Here is a 20,836-nt window from a genome sequence, read left to right as displayed (position 1 = left end):
CATGTTAAAGCAAGTTGCAAGTGAAAATCTATGTCTCTGACTGAGTTTGCATTACTGTGATTTGACCTCTCTGCTGGCTGAGATAAGCTTATTTTCAACGTCCAATTCAGAAAGTGATAAAAACAGATCCAGCCATAAAATGCATCATTCTTTTTTGTTTTAGACAACATTTCATGCACTGTTAAACATGTTAAAGCAAGTTGCAAGTGAAAATCTATGTCTCTGACTGAGTTTGCATTACTGTGATTTGACCTCTCTGCTGGCTGAGATAAGCTCATTTTCAACGTCCAATTCAGAATGTAATGAAACCAGATCCAGCTATAAAATGCATCATTCTTTTTTGTTTTAGACAACATTTCATGCACTGTTAAACATGTTAAAGCAAGTTGCAAGTGAAAATCTATGTCTCTGACTGAGTTTGCATTACTGTGATTTGACCTCTCTGCTGGCTGAGATAAGCTCATTTTCAACGTCCAATTCAGAATGTAATAAAACCTGATCCAGCTATAAAATGCATCATTCTTTTTTGTTTTAGAAACATTTCATGCACTGTTAAACATGTTAAAGCAAGTTGCAAGTGAAAATCTATGTCTCTGACTGAGTTTGCATTACTGTGATGTGACCTCTCTGCTGGCTGAGCTAAGCTCATTTTCAACGTCCAATTCAGAATGTAATAAAAACAGATCCAGCCATAAAATGCATCATTCTTTTTTGTTTTAGACAACATTTCATGCACTGTTAAACATGTTAAAGCAAGTTGCAAGTGAAAATCTATGTCTCTGACTGAGTTTGCATTACTGTGATTTGACCTCTCTGCTGGCTGAGATAAGCTCATTTTCAACGTCCAATTCAGAATGTAATAAAACCTGATCCAGCTATAAAATGCATCATTCTTTTTTGTTTTAGACAACATTTCATGCACTGTTAAACATGTTAAAGCAAGTTGCAAGTGAAAATCTATGTCTCTGACTGAGTTTGCATTACTGTGATGTGACCTCTCTGCTGGCTGAGATAAGCTCATTTTCAACGTCCAATTCAGAATGTAATAAAACCAGATCCAGCTATAAGATGCATCATTCTTTTTTGTTTTAGACAACATTTCATACACTGTTAAACATGTTAAAGCAAGTTGCAAGTGAAAATCTATGTCTCTGACTGAGTTTGCATTACTGTGATGTGACCTCTCTGCTGGCTGAGATAAGCTCATTTTCAACGTCCAATTCAGAAAGTGATAAAAACAGATCCAGCCATAAAATGCATCATTCTTTTTTGTTTTAGACAACATTTCATGCACTGTTAAACATGTTAAAGCAAGTTGCAAGTGAAAATCTATGTCTCTGACTGAGTTTGCATTACTGTGATTTGACCTCTCTGCTGGCTGAGATAAGCTCATTTTCAACGTACAATTCAGAATGTTATGAAACCAGATCCAGCTATAAAATGCATCATTCTTTTTTGTTTTAGACAACATTTCATGCACTGTTAAACATGTTAAAGCAAGTTGCAAGTGAAAATCTATGTCTCTGACTGAGTTTGCATTACTGTGATTTGACCTCTCTGCTGGCTGAGATAAGCTCATTTTCAACGTCCAATTTAGAAAGTGATAAAAACAGATCCAGCCATAAAATGCATCATTCTTTTTTGTTTTAGACAACATTTCATGCACTGTTAAACATGTTAAAGCAAGTTGCAAGTGAAAATCTATGTCTCTGACTGAGTTTGCATTACTGTGATTTGACCTCTCTGCTGGCTGAGATAAGCTCATTTTCAACGTCCAATTCAGAATGTAATAAAACCTGATCCAGCTATAAAATGCATCATTCTTTTTTGTTTTAGACAACATTTCATGCACTGTTAAACATGTTAAAGCAAGTTGCAAGTGAAAATCTATGTCTCTGACTGAGTTTGCATTACTGTGATGTGACCTCTCTGCTGGCTGAGATAAGCTCATTTTCAACGTCCAATTCAGAATGTAATAAAACCAGATCCAGCTATAAGATGCATCATTCTTTTTTGTTTTAGACAACATTTCATGCACTGTTAAACATGTTAAAGCAAGTTGCAAGTGAAAATCTATGTCTCTGACTGAGTTTGCATTACTGTGATGTGACCTCTCTGCTGGCTGAGATAAGCTCATTTTCAACGTCCAATTCAGAAAGTGATAAAAACAGATCCAGCCATAAAATGCATCATTCTTTTTGTTTTAGACAACATTTCATGCACTGTTAAACATGTTAAAGCAAGTTGCAAGTGAAAATCTATGTCTCTGACTGAGTTTGCATTACTGTGATTTGACCTCTCTGCTGGCTGAGATAAGCTCATTTTCAACGTCCAATTCAGAATGTAATAAAACCAGATCCAGCCATAAAATGCATCATTCTTTTTTGTTTTAGACAACATTTCATGCACTGTTAAACATGTTAAAGCAAGTTGCAAGTGAAAATCTATGTCTCTGACTGAGTTTGCATTACTGTGATTTGACCTCTCTGCTGGCTGAGATAAGCTCATTTTCAACGTCCAATTCAGAATGTTATAAAACCAGATCCAGCCATAAAATGCATCATTCTTTTTTGTTTTAGACAACATTTCATGCACTGTTAAACATGTTAAAGCAAGTTGCAAGTGAAAATCTATGTCTCTGACTGAGTTTGCATTACTGTGATTTGACCTCTCTGCTGGCTGAGATAAGCTCATTTTCAACGTCCAATTCAGAAAGTGATAAAAACAGATCCAGCCATAAAATGGATCATTCTTTTTTGTTTTAGACAACATTTCATGCACTGTTAAACATGTTAAAGCAAGTTGCAAGTGAAAATCTATGTCTCTGACTGAGTTTGCATTACTGTGATTTGACCTCTCTGCTGGCTGAGATAAGCTCATTTTCAACGTCCAAATCAGAATGTAATAAAACCAGATCCAGCTATAAATTGCATCATTCTTTTTTGCTTTAGACAACATTTCATGCACTGTTAAACATGTTAAAGCAAGTTGCAAGTGAAAATCTATGTCTCTGACTGAGTTTGCATTACTGTGATTTGACCTCTCTGCTGGCTGAGATAAGCTCATTTTCAACGTCCAATTCAGAATGTAATAAAACCTGATCCAGCTATAAAATGCATCATTCTTTTTTGTTTTAGACAACATTTCATGCACTGTTAAACATGTTAAAGCAAGTTGCAAGTGAAAATCTATGTCTCTGACTGAGTTTGCATTACTGTGATTTGACCTCTCTGCTGGCTGAGATAAGCTCATTTTCAACGTCCAATTCAGAATGTAATAAAACCAGATCCAGCCATAAAATGCATCATTCTTTTTTGTTTTAGACAACATTTCATGCACTGTTAAACATGTTAAAGCAAGTTGCAAGTGAAAATCTATGTCTCTGACTGAGTTTGCATTACTGTGATTTGACCTCTCTGCTGGCTGAGATAAGCTCATTTTCAACGTCCAATTCAGAAAGTGATAAAAACAGATCCAGCCATAAAATGCATCATTCTTTTTTGTTTTAGACAACATTTCATGCACTGTTAAACATGTTAAAGCAAGTTGCAAGTGAAAATCTATGTCTCTGACTGAGTTTGCATTACTGTGATTTGACCTCTCTGCTGGCTGAGATAAGCTCATTTTCAACGTCCAATTCAGAATGTAATAAAACCAGATCCAGCCATAAAATGCATCATTCTTTTTTGTTTTAGACAACATTTCATGCACTGTTAAACATGTTAAAGCAAGTTGCAAGTGAAAATCTATGTCTCTGACTGAGTTTGCATTACTGTGATTTGACCTCTCTGCTGGCTGAGATAAGCTCATTTTCAACGTCCAATTCAGAAAGTGATAAAAACAGATCCAGCCATAAAATGGATCAATCATTTTTGTTTTAGACAACATTTCATGCACTGTTAAACATGTTAAAGCAAGTTGCAAGTGAAAATCTATGTCTCTGACTGAGTTTGCATTACTGTGATTTGACCTTTCTGCTGGCTGAGATAAGCTCATTTTCAACGTCCAATTCAGAATGTTATAAAACCAGATCCAGCTATAAATTGCATCATTCTTTTTTGTTTTAGACAACATTTCATGCACTGTTAAACATGTTAAAGCAAGTTGCAAGTAAAAATCTATGTCTCTGACTGAGTTTGCATTACTGTGATTTGACCTCTCTACTGGCTGAGATAAGCTCATTTTCAACGTCCAATACAGAATGTAATAAAACCAGATCCAGCCATAAAATGCATCATTCTTTTTTGTTTTAGACAACATTTCATGCACTGTTAAACATGTTAAAGCAAGTTGCAAGTGAAAATCTATGTCTCTGACTGAGTTTGCATTACTGTGATTTGACCTCTCTGCTGGCTGAGATAAGCTTATTTTCAACGTCCAATTCAGAAAGTGATAAAAACAGATCCAGCCATAAAATGCATCATTCTTTTTTGTTTTAGACAACATTTCATGCACTGTTAAACATGTTAAAGCAAGTTGCAAGTGAAAATCTATGTCTCTGACTGAGTTTGCATTACTGTGATTTGACCTCTCTGCTGGCTGAGATAAGCTCATTTTCAACGTCCAATTCAGAATGTAATAAAACCAGATCCAGCTATAAAATGCATCATTCTTTTTTGTTTTAGACAACATTTCATGCACTGTTAAACATGTTAAAGCAAGTTGCAAGTGAAAATCTATGTCTCTGACTGAGTTTGCATTACTGTGATTTGACCTCTCTGCTGGCTGAGATAAGCTCATTTTCAACGTCCAATTCAGAAAGTGATAAAAACAGATCCAGCCATAAAATGCATCATTCTTTTTTGTTTTAGACAACATTTCATGCACTGTTAAACATGTTAAAGCAAGTTGCAAGTGAAAATCTATGTCTCTGACTGAGTTTGCATTACTGTGATTTGACCTCTCTGCTGGCTGAGATAAGCTCATTTTCAACGTCCAATTCAGAATGTAATGAAACCAGATCCAGCTATAAAATGCATCATTCTTTTTTGTTTTAGACAACATTTCATGCACTGTTAAACATGTTAAAGCAAGTTGCAAGTGAAAATCTATGTCTCTGACTGAGTTTGCATTACTGTGATTTGACCTCTCTGCTGGCTGAGATAAGCTCATTTTCAACGTCCAATTCAGAATGTAATAAAACCTGATCCAGCTATAAAATGCATCATTCTTTTTTGTTTTAGACAACATTTCATGCACTGTTAAACATGTTAAAGCAAGTTGCAAGTGAAAATCTATGTCTCTGACTGAGTTTGCTTTACTGTGATGTGACCTCTCTGCTGGCTGAGCTAAGCTCATTTTCAACGTCCAATTCAGAATGTAATAAAACCAGATCCAGCTATAAAATGCATCATTCTTTTTTGTTTTAGACAACATTTCATGCACTGTTAAACATGTTAAAGCAAGTTGCAAGTGAAAATCTATGTCTCTGACTGAGTTTGCATTACTGTGATTTGACCTCTCTGCTGGCTGAGCTAAGCTCATTTTCAACGTCCAATTCAGAAAGTGATAAAAACAGATCCAGCCATAAAATGCATCATTCTTTTTTGTTTTAGACAACATTTCATGCACTGTTAAACATGTTAAAGCAAGTTGCAAGTGAAAATCTATGTCTCTGACTGAGTTTGCATTACTGTGATTTGACCTCTCTGCTGGCTGAGATAAGCTCATTTTCAACGTCCAATTCAGAAAGTGATAAAAACAGATCCAGCCATAAAATGCATCATTCTTTTTTGTTTTAGACAACATTTCATGCACTGTTAAACATGTTAAAGCAAGTTGCAAGTGAAAATCTATGTCTCTGACTGAGTTTGCATTACTGTGATTTGACCTCTCTGCTGGCTGAGATAAGCTCATTTTCAACGTCCAATTCAGAATGTAATAAAACCAGATCCAGCTATAAAATGCATCATTCTTTTTTGTTTTAGACAACATTTCATGCACTGTTAAACATGTTAAAGCAAGTTGCAAGTGAAAATCTATGTCTCTGACTGAGTTTGCATTACTGTGATTTGACCTCTCTGCTGGCTGAGATAAGCTCATTTTCAACGTCCAATTCAGAATGTAATAAAACCTGATCCAGCTATAAAATGCATCATTCTTTTTTGTTTTAGACAACATTTCATGCACTGTTAAACATGTTAAAGCAAGTTGCAAGTGAAAATCTATGTCTCTGACTGAGTTTGCATTACTGTGATTTGACCTCTCTGCTGGCTGAGATAAGCTCATTTTTAACGTCCAATTCAGAATGTAATAAAACCAGATCCAGCCATAAAATGCATCATTCTTTTTTGTTTTAGACAACATTTCATGCACTGTTAAACATGTTAAAGCAAGTTGCAAGTGAAAATCTATGTCTCTGACTGAGATTGCATTACTGTGATGTGACCTCTCTGCTGGCTGAGATAAGCTCATTTTCAACGTCCAATTCAGAATGTAATAAAACCAGATCCAGCTATAAAATTCATCATTCTTTTTTGTTTTAGACAACATTTCATGCACTGTTAAACATGTTAAAGCAAGTTGCAAGTAAAAATCTATGTCTCTGACTGAGATTGCATTACTGTAATATGACCTCTCTGCTGGCTGAGATAAGCTCATTTTCAACGTCCAATTCAGAAAGTGATAAAAACATATCCAGCCATAAAATGCATCATTCTTTTTTGTTTTAGAAAACATTTCATGCTCTGTTAAACATGTTAAAGCAAGTTGCAAGTGAAAATCTATGTCTCTGACTGAGTTTGCATTACTGTGATTTGACCTCTCTGCTGGCTGAGATAAGCTTATTTTCAACGTCCAATTCAGAAAGTGATAAAAACAGATCCAGCCATAAAATGCATCATTCTTTTTTGTTTTAGACAACATTTCATGCACTGTTAAACATGTTAAAGCAAGTTGCAAGTGAAAATCTATGTCTCTGACTGAGTTTGCATTACTGTGATTTGACCTCTCTACTGGCTGAGATAAGCTTATTTTCAACGTCCAATTCAGAAAGTGATAAAAACAGATCCAGCCATAAAATGCATCATTCTTTTTTGTTTTAGACAACATTTCATGCACTGTTAAACATGTTAAAGCAAGTTGCAAGTGAAAATCTATGTCTCTGACTGAGTTTGCATTACTGTGATTTGACCTCTCTACTGGCTGAGATAAGCTCATTTTCAACGTCCAATTCAGAATGTAATAAAACCAGATCCAGCCATAAAATGCATCATTCTTTTTTGTTTTAGACAACATTTCATGCACTGTTAAACATGTTAAAGCAAGTTGCAAGTAAAAATCTATGTCTCTGACTGAGTTTGCATTACTGTGATTTGACCTCTCTGCTGGCTGAGATAAGCTTATTTTCAACGTCCAATTCAGAAAGTGATAAAAACAGATCCAGCCATAAAATGCATAATTCTTTTTTGTTTTAGACAACATTTCATGCACTGTTAAACATGTTAAAGCAAGTTGCAAGTGAAAATCTATGTCTCTGACTGAGTTTGCATTACTGTGATTTGACCTCTCTGCTGGCTGAGATAAGCTCATTTTCAACGTCCAATTCAGAATGTAATGAAACCAGATCCAGCTATAAAATGCATCATTCTTTTTTGTTTTAGACAACATTTCATGCACTGTTAAACATGTTAAAGCAAGTTGCAAGTGAAAATCTATGTCTCTGACTGAGTTTGCATTACTGTGATTTGACCTCTCTGCTGGCTGAGATAAGCTCATTTTCAACGTCCAATTCAGAATGTAATAAAACCTGATCCAGCTATAAAATGCATCATTCTTTTTTGTTTTAGACAACATTTCATGCACTGTTAAACATGTTAAAGCAAGTTGCAAGTGAAAATCTATGTCTCTGACTGAGTTTGCATTACTGTGATGTGACCTCTCTGCTGGCTGAGCTAAGCTCATTTTCAACGTCCAATTCAGAATGTAATAAAACCAGATCCAGCTATAAAATGCATCATTCTTTTTTGTTTTAGACAACATTTCATGCACTGTTAAACATGTTAAAGCAAGTTGCAAGTGAAAATCTATGTCTCTGACTGAGTTTGCATTACTGTGATTTGACCTCTCTGCTGGCTGAGATAAGCTCATTTTCAACGTCCAATTCAGAAAGTGATAAAAACAGATCCAGCCATAAAATGCATCATTCTTTTTTGTTTTAGACAACATTTCATGCACTGTTAAACATGTTAAAGCAAGTTGCAAGTGAAAATCTATGTCTCTGACTGAGTTTGCATTACTGTGATTTGACCTCTCTGCTGGCTGAGATAAGCTCATTTTCAACGTCCAATTCAGAATGTAATAAAACCAGATCCAGCTATAAACTGCATCATTCTTTTTTGTTTTAGACAACATTTCATGCACTGTTAAACATGTTAAAGCAAGTTGCAAGTGAAAATCTATGTCTCTGACTGAGTTTGCATTACTGTGATTTGACCTCTCTGCTGGCTGAGATAAGCTCATTTTCAACGTCCAATTCAGAATGTAATAAAACCTGATCCAGCTATAAAATGCATCATTCTTTTTTGTTTTAGACAACATTTCATGCACTGTTAAACATGTTAAAGCAAGTTGCAAGTGAAAATCTATGTCTCTGACTGAGTTTGCATTACTGTGATTTGACCTCTCTGCTGGCTGAGATAAGCTCATTTTCAACGTCCTTATCAGAATGTTATAAAACCAGATCCAGCTATAAATTGCATCATTCTTTTTTGTTTTAGACAACATTTCATGCACTGTTAAACATGTTAAAGCAAGTTGCAAGTGAAAATCTATGTCTCTGACTGAGTTTGCATTACTGTGATTTGACCTCTCTGCTGGCTGAGATAAGCTCATTTTCAACGTCCAATTCAGAATGTAATAAAACCAGATCCAGCTATAAAATGCATCATTCTTTTTTGTTTTAGACAACATTTCATGCACTGTTAAACATGTTAAAGCAAGTTGCAAGTGAAAATCTATGTCTCTGACTGAGTTTGCATTACTGTGATTTGACCTCTCTGCTGGCTGAGATAAGCTCATTTTCAACGTCCAATTCAGAAAGTGATAAAAACAGATCCAGCCATAAAATGCATCATTCTTTTTTGTTTTAGACAACATTTCATGCACTGTTAAACATGTTAAAGCAAGTTGCAAGTGAAAATCTATGTCTCTGACTGAGTTTGCATTACTGTGATTTGACCTCTCTGCTGGCTGAGATAAGCTCATTTTCAACGTCCAATTCAGAATGTAATGAAACCAGATCCAGCTATAAAATGCATCATTCTTTTTTGTTTTAGACAACATTTCATGCACTGTTAAACATGTTAAAGCAAGTTGCAAGTGAAAATCTATGTCTCTGACTGAGTTTGCATTACTGTGATTTGACCTCTCTGCTGGCTGAGATAAGCTCATTTTCAACGTCCAATTCAGAAAGTGATAAAAACAGATCCAGCCATAAAATGCATCATTCTTTTTTGTTTTAGACAACATTTCATGCACTGTTAAACATGTTAAAGCAAGTTGCAAGTGAAAATCTATGTCTCTGACTGAGTTTGCATTACTGTGATTTGACCTCTCTGCTGGCTGAGATAAGCTCATTTTCAACGTCCAATTCAGAATGTAATGAAACCAGATCCAGCTATAAAATGCATCATTCTTTTTTGTTTTAGACAACATTTCATGCACTGTTAAACATGTTAAAGCAAGTTGCAAGTGAAAATCTATGTCTCTGACTGAGTTTGCATTACTGTGATTTGACCTCTCTGCTGGCTGAGATAAGCTCATTTTCAACGTCCAATTCAGAATGTAATAAAACCTGATCCAGCTATAAAATGCATCATTCTTTTTTGTTTTAGACAACATTTCATGCACTGTTAAACATGTTAAAGCAAGTTGCAAGTGAAAATCTATGTCTCTGACTGAGTTTGCATTACTGTGATGTGACCTCTCTGCTGGCTGAGCTAAGCTCATTTTCAACGTCCAATTCAGAATGTAATAAAACCAGATCCAGCTATAAAATGCATCATTCTTTTTTGTTTTAGACAACATTTCATGCACTGTTAAACATGTTAAAGCAAGTTGCAAGTGAAAATCTATGTCTCTGACTGAGTTTGCATTACTGTGATTTGACCTCTCTGCTGGCTGAGATAAGCTCATTTTCAACGTCCAATTCAGAAAGTGATAAAAACAGATCCAGCCATAAAATGCATCATTCTTTTTTGTTTTAGACAACATTTCATGCACTGTTAAACATGTTAAAGCAAGTTGCAAGTGAAAATCTATGTCTCTGACTGAGTTTGCATTACTGTGATTTGACCTCTCTGCTGGCTGAGATAAGCTCATTTTCAACGTCCAATTCAGAATGTAATAAAACCAGATCCAGCTATAAAATGCATCATTCTTTTTTGTTTTAGACAACATTTCATGCACTGTTAAACATGTTAAAGCAAGTTGCAAGTGAAAATCTATGTCTCTGACTGAGTTTGCATTACTGTGATTTGACCTCTCTGCTGGCTGAGATAAGCTCATTTTCAACGTCCAATTCAGAATGTAATAAAACCAGATCCAGCTATAAAATGCATCATTCTTTTTTGTTTTAGACAACATTTCATGCACTGTTAAACATGTTAAAGCAAGTTGCAAGTGAAAATCTATGTCTCTGACTGAGTTTGCATTACTGTGATTTGACCTCTCTGCTGGCTGAGATAAGCTCATTTTCAACGTCCTTATCAGAATGTTATAAAACCAGATCCAGCTATAAATTGCATCATTCTTTTTTGTTTTAGACAACATTTCATGCACTGTTAAACATGTTAAAGCAAGTTGCAAGTGAAAATCTATGTCTCTGACTGAGTTTGCATTACTGTGATGTGACCTCTCTGCTGGCTGAGCTAAGCTCATTTTCAACGTCCAATTCAGAATGTAATAAAACCAGATCCAGCTATAAAATGCATCATTCTTTTTTGTTTTAGACAACATTTCATGCACTGTTAAACATGTTAAAGCAAGTTGCAAGTGAAAATCTATGTCTCTGACTGAGTTTGCATTACTGTGATTTGACCTCTCTGCTGGCTGAGATAAGCTCATTTTCAACGTCCAATTCAGAAAGTGATAAAAACAGATCCAGCCATAAAATGCATCATTCTTTTTTGTTTTAGACAACATTTCATGCACTGTTAAACATGTTAAAGCAAGTTGCAAGTGAAAATCTATGTCTCTTACTGAGTTTGCATTACTGTGATTTGACCTCTCTGCTGGCTGAGATAAGCTCATTTTCAACGTCCAATTCAGAATGTAATAAAACCAGATCCAGCTATAAAATGCATCATTCTTTTTTGTTTTAGACAACATTTCATGCACTGTTAAACATGTTAAAGCAAGTTGCAAGTGAAAATCTATGTCTCTGACTGAGTTTGCATTACTGTGATTTGACCTCTCTGCTGGCTGAGATAAGCTCATTTTCAACGTCCAATTCAGAATGTAATAAAACCTGATCCAGCTATAAAATGCATCATTCTTTTTTGTTTTAGACAACATTTCATGCACTGTTAAACATGTTAAAGCAAGTTGCAAGTGAAAATCTATGTCTCTGACTGAGTTTGCATTACTGTGATTTGACCTCTCTGCTGGCTGAGATAAGCTCATTTTCAACGTCCTTATCAGAATGTTATAAAACCAGATCCAGCTATAAATTGCATCATTCTTTTTTGTTTTAGACAACATTTCATGCACTGTTAAACATGTTAAAGCAAGTTGCAAGTGAAAATCTATGTCTCTGACTGAGTTTGCATTACTGTGATTTGACCTCTCTGCTGGCTGAGATAAGCTCATTTTCAACGTCCAATTCAGAATGTAATAAAACCAGATCCAGCTATAAAATGCATCATTCTTTTTTGTTTTAGACAACATTTCATGCACTGTTAAACATGTTAAAGCAAGTTGCAAGTGAAAATCTATGTCTCTGACTGAGTTTGCATTACTGTGATTTGACCTCTCTGCTGGCTGAGATAAGCTCATTTTCAACGTCCAATTCAGAAAGTGATAAAAACAGATCCAGCCATAAAATGCATCATTCTTTTTTGTTTTAGACAACATTTCATGCACTGTTAAACATGTTAAAGCAAGTTGCAAGTGAAAATCTATGTCTCTGACTGAGTTTGCATTACTGTGATTTGACCTCTCTGCTGGCTGAGATAAGCTCATTTTCAACGTCCAATTCAGAATGTAATGAAACCAGATCCAGCTATAAAATGCATCATTCTTTTTTGTTTTAGACAACATTTCATGCACTGTTAAACATGTTAAAGCAAGTTGCAAGTGAAAATCTATGTCTCTGACTGAGTTTGCATTACTGTGATTTGACCTCTCTGCTGGCTGAGATAAGCTCATTTTCAACGTCCAATTCAGAATGTAATAAAACCTGATCCAGCTATAAAATGCATCATTCTTTTTTGTTTTAGACAACATTTCATGCACTGTTAAACATGTTAAAGCAAGTTGCAAGTGAAAATCTATGTCTCTGACTGAGTTTGCATTACTGTGATGTGACCTCTCTGCTGGCTGAGCTAAGCTCATTTTCAACGTCCAATTCAGAATGTAATAAAACCAGATCCAGCTATAAAATGCATCATTCTTTTTTGTTTTAGACAACATTTCATGCACTGTTAAACATGTTAAAGCAAGTTGCAAGTGAAAATCTATGTCTCTGACTGAGTTTGCATTACTGTGATTTGACCTCTCTGCTGGCTGAGATAAGCTCATTTTCAACGTCCAATTCAGAAAGTGATAAAAACAGATCCAGCCATAAAATGCATCATTCTTTTTTGTTTTAGACAACATTTCATGCACTGTTAAACATGTTAAAGCAAGTTGCAAGTGAAAATCTATGTCTCTGACTGAGTTTGCATTACTGTGATTTGACCTCTCTGCTGGCTGAGATAAGCTCATTTTCAACGTCCAATTCAGAATGTAATAAAACCAGATCCAGCTATAAAATGCATCATTCTTTTTTGTTTTAGACAACATTTCATGCACTGTTAAACATGTTAAAGCAAGTTGCAAGTGAAAATCTATGTCTCTGACTGAGTTTGCATTACTGTGATTTGACCTCTCTGCTGGCTGAGATAAGCTCATTTTCAACGTCCAATTCAGAATGTAATAAAACCWGATCCAGCTATAAAATGCATCATTCTTTTTTGTTTTAGACAACATTTCATGCACTGTTAAACATGTTAAAGCAAGTTGCAAGTGAAAATCTATGTCTCTGACTGAGTTTGCATTACTGTGATTTGACCTCTCTGCTGGCTGAGATAAGCTCATTTTCAACGTCCTTATCAGAATGTTATAAAACCAGATCCAGCTATAAATTGCATCATTCTTTTTTGTTTTAGACAACATTTCATGCACTGTTAAACATGTTAAAGCAAGTTGCAAGTGAAAATCTATGTCTCTGACTGAGTTTGCATTACTGTGATTTGACCTCTCTGCTGGCTGAGATAAGCTCATTTTCAACGTCCAATTCAGAATGTAATAAAACCAGATCCAGCTATAAAATGCATCATTCTTTTTTGTTTTAGACAACATTTCATGCACTGTTAAACATGTTAAAGCAAGTTGCAAGTGAAAATCTATGTCTCTGACTGAGTTTGCATTACTGTGATTTGACCTCTCTGCTGGCTGAGATAAGCTCATTTTCAACGTCCAATTCAGAAAGTGATAAAAACAGATCCAGCCATAAAATGCATCATTCTTTTTTGTTTTAGACAACATTTCATGCACTGTTAAACATGTTAAAGCAAGTTGCAAGTGAAAATCTATGTCTCTGACTGAGTTTGCATTACTGTGATTTGACCTCTCTGCTGGCTGAGATAAGCTCATTTTCAACGTCCAATTCAGAATGTAATAAAACCAGATCCAGCTATAAAATGCATCATTCTTTTTTGTTTTAGACAACATTTCATGCACTGTTAAACATGTTAAAGCAAGTTGCAAGTGAAAATCTATGTCTCTGACTGAGTTTGCATTACTGTGATTTGACCTCTCTGCTGGCTGAGATAAGCTCATTTTCAACGTCCAATTCAGAATGTAATAAAACCAGATCCAGCTATAAAATGCATCATTCTTTTTTGTTTTAGACAACATTTCATGCACTGTTAAACATGTTAAAGCAAGTTGCAAGTGAAAATCTATGTCTCTGACTGAGTTTGCATTACTGTGATTTGACCTCTCTGCTGGCTGAGATAAGCTCATTTTCAACGTCCAATTCAGAAAGTGATAAAAACAGATCCAGCCATAAAATGCATCATTCTTTTTTGTTTTAGACAACATTTCATGCACTGTTAAACATGTTAAAGCAAGTTGCAAGTGAAAATCTATGTCTCTGACTGAGTTTGCATTACTGTGATTTGACCTCTCTGCTGGCTGAGATAAGCTCATTTTCAACGTCCAATACAGAATGTAATAAAACCAGATCCAGCTATAAAATGCATCATTCTTTTTTGTTTTAGACAACATTTCATGCACTGTTAAACATGTTAAAGCAAGTTGCAAGTGAAAATCTATGTCTCTGACTGAGTTTGCATTACTGTGATTTGACCTCTCTGCTGGCTGAGATAAGCTCATTTTCAACGTCCAATTTAGAAAGTGATAAAAACAGATCCAGCCATAAAATGCATAATTCTTTTTTGTTTTAGACAACATTTCATGCACTGTTAAACATGTTAAAGCAAGTTGCAAGTGAAAATCTATGTCTCTGACTGAGTTTGCATTACTGTGATTTGACCTCTCTGCTGGCTGAGATAAGCTCATTTTCAACGTCCAATTCAGAATGTAATAAAACCTGATCCAGCTATAAAATGCATCATTCTTTTTTGTTTTAGACAACATTTCATGCACTGTTAAACATGTTAAAGCAAGTTGCAAGTGAAAATCTATGTCTCTGACTGAGTTTGCATTACTGTGATTTGACCTCTCTGCTGGCTGAGATAAGCTCATTTTCAACGTCCAATTCAGAAAGTGATAAAAACAGATCCAGCCATAAAATGCATCATTCTTTTTTGTTTWAGACAACATTTCATGCACTGTTAAACATGTTAAAGCAAGTTGCAAGTGAAAATCTATGTCTCTGACTGAGTTTGCATTACTGTGATTTGACCTCTCTGCTGGCTGAGATAAGCTCATTTTCAACGTCCAATTCAGAATGTAATAAAACCWGATCCAGCTATAAAATGCATCATTCTTTTTTGTTTTAGACAACATTTCATGCACTGTTAAACATGTTAAAGCAAGTTGCAAGTGAAAATCTATGTCTCTGACTGAGTTTGCATTACTGTGATTTGACCTCTCTGCTGGCTGAGATAAGCTCATTTTCAACGTCCAATTCAGAATGTAATAAAACCAGATCCAGCTATAAAATGCATCATTCTTTTTTGTTTTAGACAACATTTCATGCACTGTTAAACATGTTAAAGCAAGTTGCAAGTGAAAATCTATGTCTCTGACTGAGTTTGCATTACTGTGATTTGACCTCTCTGCTGGCTGAGATAAGCTCATTTTCAACGTCCAATTCAGAAAGTGATAAAAACAGATCCAGCCATAAAATGCATCATTCTTTTTTGTTTTAGACAACATTTCATGCACTGTTAAACATGTTAAAGCAAGTTGCAAGTGAAAATCTATGTCTCTGACTGAGTTTGCATTACTGTGATTTGACCTCTCTGCTGGCTGAGATAAGCTCATTTTCAACGTCCAATTCAGAATGTAATAAAACCAGATCCAGCTATAAAATGCATCATTCTTTTTTGTTTTAGACAACATTTCATGCACTGTTAAACATGTTAAAGCAAGTTGCAAGTGAAAATCTATGTCTCTGACTGAGTTTGCATTACTGTGATTTGACCTCTCTGCTGGCTGAGATAAGCTCATTTTCAACGTCCAATTCAGAATGTAATAAAACCAGATCCAGCTATAAAATGCATCATTCTTTTTTGTTTTAGACAACATTTCATGCACTGTTAAACATGTTAAAGCAAGTTGCAAGTGAAAATCTATGTCTCTGACTGAGTTTGCATTACTGTGATTTGACCTCTCTGCTGGCTGAGATAAGCTCATTTTCAACGTCCAATTCAGAAAGTGATAAAAACAGATCCAGCCATAAAATGCATCATTCTTTTTTGTTTTAGACAACATTTCATGCACTGTTAAACATGTTAAAGCAAGTTGCAAGTGAAAATCTATGTCTCTGACTGAGTTTGCATTACTGTGATTTGACCTCTCTGCTGGCTGAGATAAGCTCATTTTCAACGTCCAATTCAGAAAGTGATAAAAACAGATCCAGCCATAAAATGCATCATTCTTTTTTGTTTTAGACAACATTTCATGCACTGTTAAACATGTTAAAGCAAGTTGCAAGTGAAAATCTATGTCTCTGACTGAGTTTGCATTACTGTGATTTGACCTCTCTGCTGGCTGAGATAAGCTCATTTTCAACGTCCAATACAGAATGTAATAAAACCAGATCCAGCTATAAAATGCATCATTCTTTTTTGTTTTAGACAACATTTCATGCACTGTTAAACATGTTAAAGCAAGTTGCAAGTGAAAATCTATGTCTCTGACTGAGTTTGCATTACTGTGATTTGACCTCTCTGCTGGCTGAGATAAGCTCATTTTCAACGTCCAATTYAGAAAGTGATAAAAACAGATCCAGCCATAAAATGCATMATTCTTTTTTGTTTTAGACAACATTTCATGCACTGTTAAACATGTTAAAGCAAGTTGCAAGTGAAAATCTATGTCTCTGACTGAGTTTGCATTACTGTGATTTGACCTCTCTGCTGGCTGAGATAAGCTCATTTTCAACGTCCAATTCAGAATGTAATAAAACCTGATCCAGCTATAAAATGCATCATTCTTTTTTGTTTTAGACAACATTTCATGCACTGTTAAACATGTTAAAGCAAGTTGCAAGTGAAAATCTATGTCTCTGACTGAGTTTGCATTACTGTGATTTGACCTCTCTGCTGGCTGAGATAAGCTCATTTTCAACGTCCAATTCAGAAAGTGATAAAAACAGATCCAGCCATAAAATGCATCATTCTTTTTTGTTTAAGACAACATTTCATGCACTGTTAAACATGTTAAAGCAAGTTGCAAGTGAAAATCTATGTCTCTGACTGAGTTTGCATTACTGTGATTTGACCTCTCTGCTGGCTGAGATAAGCTCATTTTCAACGTCCAATTCAGAATGTAATAAAACCTGATCCAGCTATAAAATGCATCATTCTTTTTTGTTTTAGACAACATTTCATGCACTGTTAAACATGTTAAAGCAAGTTGCAAGTGAAAATCTATGTCTCTGACTGAGTTTGCATTACTGTGATTTGACCTCTCTGCTGGCTGAGATAAGCTCATTTTCAACGTCCAATTCAGAATGTAATAAAACCAGATCCAGCTATAAAATGCATCATTCTTTTTTGTTTTAGACAACATTTCATGCACTGTTAAACATGTTAAAGCAAGTTGCAAGTGAAAATCTATGTCTCTGACTGAGTTTGCATTACTGTGATTTGACCTCTCTGCTGGCTGAGATAAGCTCATTTTCAACGTCCAATTCAGAAAGTGATAAAAACAGATCCAGCCATAAAATGCATCATTCTTTTTTGTTTTAGACAACATTTCATGCACTGTTAAACATGTTAAAGCAAGTTGCAAGTGAAAATCTATGTCTCTGACTGAGTTTGCATTACTGTGATTTGACCTCTCTGCTGGCTGAGATAAGCTCATTTTCAACGTCCAATTCAGAATGTAATAAAACCAGATCCAGCTATAAAATGCATCATTCTTTTTTGTTTTAGACAACATTTCATGCACTGTTAAACATGTTAAAGCAAGTTGCAAGTGAAAATCTATGTCTCTGACTGAGTTTGCATTACTGTGATTTGACCTCTCTGCTGGCTGAGATAAGCTCATTTTCAACGTCCAATTCAGAATGTAATAAAACCAGATCCAGCTATAAAATGCATCATTCTTTTTTGTTTTAGACAACATTTCATGCACTGTTAAACATGTTAAAGCAAGTTGCAAGTGAAAATCTATGTCTCTGACTGAGTTTGCATTACTGTGATTTGACCTCTCTGCTGGCTGAGATAAGCTCATTTTCAACGTCCAATTCAGAAAGTGATAAAAACAGATCCAGCCATAAAATGCATCATTCTTTTTTGTTTTAGACAACATTTCATGCACTGTTAAACATGTTAAAGCAAGTTGCAAGTGAAAATCTATGTCTCTGACTGAGTTTGCATTACTGTGATTTGACCTCTCTGCTGGCTGAGATAAGCTCATTTTCAACGTCCAATTCAGAATGTAATAAAACCAGATCCAGCCATAAAATGCATCATTCTTTTTTGTTTTAGACAACATTTCATGCACTGTTAAACATGTTAAAGCAAGTTGCAAGTGAAAATCTATGTCTCTGACTGAGTTTGCATTACTGTGATTTGACCTCTCTGCTGGCTGAGATAAGCTCATTTTCAACGTCCAATTCAGAATGTTATAAAACCAGATCCAGCTATAAAATGCATCATTCTTTTTTGTTTTAGACAACATTTCATGCACTGTTAAACATGTTAAAGCAAGTTGCAAGTGAAAATCTATGTCTCTGACTGAGTTTGCATTACTGTGATTTGACCTCTCTGCTGGCTGAGATAAGCTCATTTTCAACGTACAATTCAGAATGTTATAAAACCAGATCCAGCTATAAAATGCATCATTCTTTTTTGCTTTAGACAACATTTCATGCACTGTTAAACATGTTAAAGCAAGTTGCAAGTGAAAATCTATGTCTCTGACTGAGTTTGCATTACTGTGATTTGACCTCTCTGCTGGCTGAGATAAGCTCATTTTCAACGTCCAATTCAGAATGTAATAAAACCAGATCCAGCTATAAAATGCATCATTCTTTTTTGTTTTAGACAACATTTCATGCACTGTTAAACATGTTAAAGCAAGTTGCAAGTGAAAATCTATGTCTCTGACTGAGTTTGCATTACTGTGATTTGACCTCTCTGCTGGCTGAGATAAGCTCATTTTCAACGTCCAATTCAGAATGTAATAAAACCAGATCCAGCCATAAAATGCATCATTCTTTTTTGTTTTAGACAACATTTCATGCACTGTTAAACATGTTAAAGCAAGTTGCAAGTGAAAATCTATGTCTCTGACTGAGTTTGCATTACTGTGATTTGACCTCTCTGCTGGCTGAGATAAGCTCATTTTCAACGTCCAATTCAGAAAGTGATAAAAACAGATCCAGCCATAAAATGCATCATTCTTTTTTGTTTTAGACAACATTTCATGCACTGTTAAACATGTTAAAGCAAGTTGCAAGTGAAAATCTATGTCTCTGACTGAGTTTGCATTACTGTGATTTGACCTCTCTGCTGGCTGAGATAAGCTCATTTTCAACGTCCAATTCAGAATGTAATAAAACCAGATCCAGCCATAAAATGCATCATTCTTTTTTGTTTTAGACAACATTTCATGCACTGTTAAACATGTTAAAGCAAGTTGCAAGTGAAAATCTATGTCTCTGACTGAGTTTGCATTACTGTGATTTGACCTCTCTGCTGGCTGAGATAAGCTCATTTTCAACGTCCAATTCAGAAAGTGATAAAAACAGATCCAGCCATAAAATGGATCAATCATTTTTGTTTTAGACAACATTTCATGCACTGTTAAACATGTTAAAGCAAGTTGCAAGTGAAAATCTATGTCTCTGACTGAGTTTGCATTACTGTGATTTGACCTCTCTGCTGGCTGAGATAAGCTCATTTTCAACGTCCAATTCAGAATGTTATAAAACCAGATCCAGCTATAAATTGCATCATTCTTTTTTGTTTTAGACAACATTTCATGCACTGTTAAACATGTTAAAGCAAGTTGCAAGTAAAAATCTATGTCTCTGACTGAGTTTGCATTACTGTGATTTGACCTCTCTACTGGCTGAGATAAGCTCATTTTCAACGTCCAATACAGAATGTAATAAAACCAGATCCAGCCATAAAATGCATCATTCTTTTTTGTTTTAGACAACATTTCATGCACTGTTAAACATGTTAAAGCAAGTTGCAAGTGAAAATCTATGTCTCTGACTGAGTTTGCATTACTGTGATTTGACCTCTCTGCTGGCTGAGATAAGCTTATTTTCAACGTCCAATTCAGAAAGTGATAAAAACAGATCCAGCCATAAAATGCATCATTCTTTTTTGTTTTAGACAACATTTCATGCACTGTTAAACATGTTAAAGCAAGTTGCAAGTGAAAATCTATGTCTCTGACTGAGTTTGCATTACTGTGATTTGACCTCTCTGCTGGCTGAGATAAGCTCATTTTCAACGTCCAATTCAGAATGTAATAAAACCAGATCCAGCTATAAAATGCATCATTCTTTTTTGTTTTAGACAACATTTCATGCACTGTTAAACATGTTAAAGCAAGTTGCAAGTGAAAATCTATGTCTTTGACTGAGTTTGCATTACTGTGATTTGACCTCTCTGCTGGCTGAGATAAGCTCATTTTCAACGTCCAATTCAGAAAGTGATAAAAACAGATCCAGCCATAAAATGCATCATTCTTTTTTGTTTTAGACAACATTTCATGCACTGTTAAACATGTTAAAGCAAGTTGCAAGTGAAAATCTATGTCTCTGATTTAGTTTGCATTACTGTGATTTGACCTCTCTGCTGGCTGAGATAAGCTCATTTTCAACGTCCAATTCAGAATGTAATAAAACCAGATCCAGCTATAAAATGCATCATTCTTTTTTGTTTTAGACAACATTTCATGCACTGTTAAACATGTT

The sequence above is a fragment of the Danio rerio genome, chromosome 22 (genome assembly GCF_049306965.1).
Source record: "Danio rerio strain Tuebingen ecotype United States chromosome 22, GRCz12tu, whole genome shotgun sequence".
Lineage (NCBI taxonomy): Eukaryota > Metazoa > Chordata > Actinopteri > Cypriniformes > Danionidae > Danio > Danio rerio.
The sequence above is the reverse complement of the archived record's forward strand: the minus strand, read 5'-3'. Positions refer to the sequence as shown.